Source organism: Pteropus vampyrus, unplaced genomic scaffold, assembly GCF_000151845.1.
Source record: "Pteropus vampyrus isolate Shadow unplaced genomic scaffold, Pvam_2.0 Scaffold22, whole genome shotgun sequence".
Classification (NCBI taxonomy): domain Eukaryota; kingdom Metazoa; phylum Chordata; class Mammalia; order Chiroptera; family Pteropodidae; genus Pteropus; species Pteropus vampyrus.
In genome coordinates, this window is record NW_011888803.1 from 6,005,916 (window position 1) to 6,008,004 (window position 2,089).

A 2,089-nucleotide genomic window follows, 5' to 3' on the forward strand; every position below is an offset into this window, starting at 1 on the left:
ATAAATAATAAATTTGAAATTTTTTCAGAGAATATTTAATGTTACTATCTCCTTATTATTCTATGATTGTTCTTTTTAAAATTGAATTTGGAGGGTTTTTAATCTTGGTCCTCTGAGAAACAGATTCCAGGGCAGAAACAAACTTATAAGATATTTGCTGGGGAAGTGCTTGCGAAAGAAAAAAGTGGAGGGAGCCGGATGAGGTAGGGCCTATACTCAGACTGTGAGGTAAATCTGAATACTGTGATATAGAAGGGGAAGAAAAGAGAGCAGAAAGAGCAGTCTCAGATGACTGTGTTGTTCTAAGAAAGTTTTGGCCAGCAACGGGGAGTTCTTGAGCAAATGATACACTTTAAAGGAGCCGTGAATATCAGAGGACTAGAATTGCATTGGAACTCCCACTGTGCTCATTCATTAGGTGGGACCAGCAGTGGATAGTGTGGCATTAGTAGAAACATGATGATGGATGGATCCACTAGGGCAGCAGCTGAGAAGATCAATCAATTATGCTTTCTGCAACAAGAACCCTGAGCAGTGCCTATTCATTGGCACCGTAGTCCTTTCTATGTATGTTACAGATCTGTAAGGTGGGGAGCAGGTCTTCCATGGTTCCTGTAGGACTTTCTTCCTGGGGAGACACAGAAGATGAAGGTTATTGGAATAAACTGTAGCCTCCAATGTGCATGTAGTCTCAGAGCTACAACTGGTACCAATCCTCTTCTTCTTCCACTATCCATTCTAAATTGTCCCCATGCTCATCTATCATTTCAAGAAGTCTTGATGGCTTACCTCATGGTGTGACCCAAATCTTCAATCCTGTTGGGTCTGAGCCTTACATTGCTTTTTTAATTTCTGCTGCTATAAAAAATTCCCATAGATGGAGTGCCTTAAACAACAAATATTTATATTTTATAGTTCTAGAGACTGGAAGTCAGCATATTGAGTTCTGGTGAGGGTCTTCTTCTAAGTTTCAGGTAGATGACTTCTCCTTATATTCACACATCATAAAGCTAGCTTTCTTGTCTCATAAGGCCCCTAATCCCATTAATGAGGCCTCCACCTTCATGATATAATTACCTCCCAAAGGACCACCCTCCAACTACCATCATACTGGTGATTAGATTTCACATATGAATTTTGGGAGAACACAAACATTCAGTCCATAACACTTGGTGTTCATACCTTTCAGGCTGAGATGGCTGTGCATGTCCATCACAGTCACAGTGGCACAAGGAATACAAGGAAACATTCTTTCTGTGCTCGTGTGCAAATGAACTCTTACTTTTGCATGCTGATCAGCGTCAATTTTCCTATCACAATAGTGACTCACTTTTTCAATTGTTAGTCTCTGAATAAAAAGAAATCCAGTGTCCTGGCAACAGCTATCACTTGTGGTTTGATGAGACTCCATGGCTCTTTCTTACCTCTCTTTGTATCCATTATTTCTAAGTCTTTCCTTGGTTATGAAAAAACACTAGCTGAGGAACTCTTCACATTCTTCACTGATTACCTTGCCCTGTTCTTATTTACTCCTCTTGCATTAGCTTTCCACATCTTAGAAATTTTATGAAATCTCTAGAGGCATGTGGATTATCCCCTCTCCACCTCCACCCTCAATTCATCTGTTCAATTTAATTTAAACTGTTTTGTTTGGTTACTATAATTTCAAAGGGCTCTTTAGAGATAAGAAAATAATACATGTGGTCAGTCTGCCATCTTGAAATGGAAGTCTAATCATGAATTAGAAATCTACAAATAAGTTTTAATATGTAATGTCAATCTTTTATTATAGTCTATGCAGTCTCTCTAATTTTGTTATTTTGATTTCCTGTTGAACCCAGTAGTAATTTAAGAAAGCATTTCATTAGTAATCTCTTTTCAAAGTTCTTAAAATGGTTGTCATGTGTTTGTATATAAACTATACTTTTGAAAATTGTTTATTTTATTGCATCTTTGTTTTAAAAAAATGACCTGAGAGTTTATTCTCTTTGTTTTCATTTGTTTGTTTGTTTGTTTTTGGTGTTGGCATTGCTATTTAAGTAATTTTAGTGGCACAATGTTGAAAATTTGAGTTTCTGAATAAAATAAT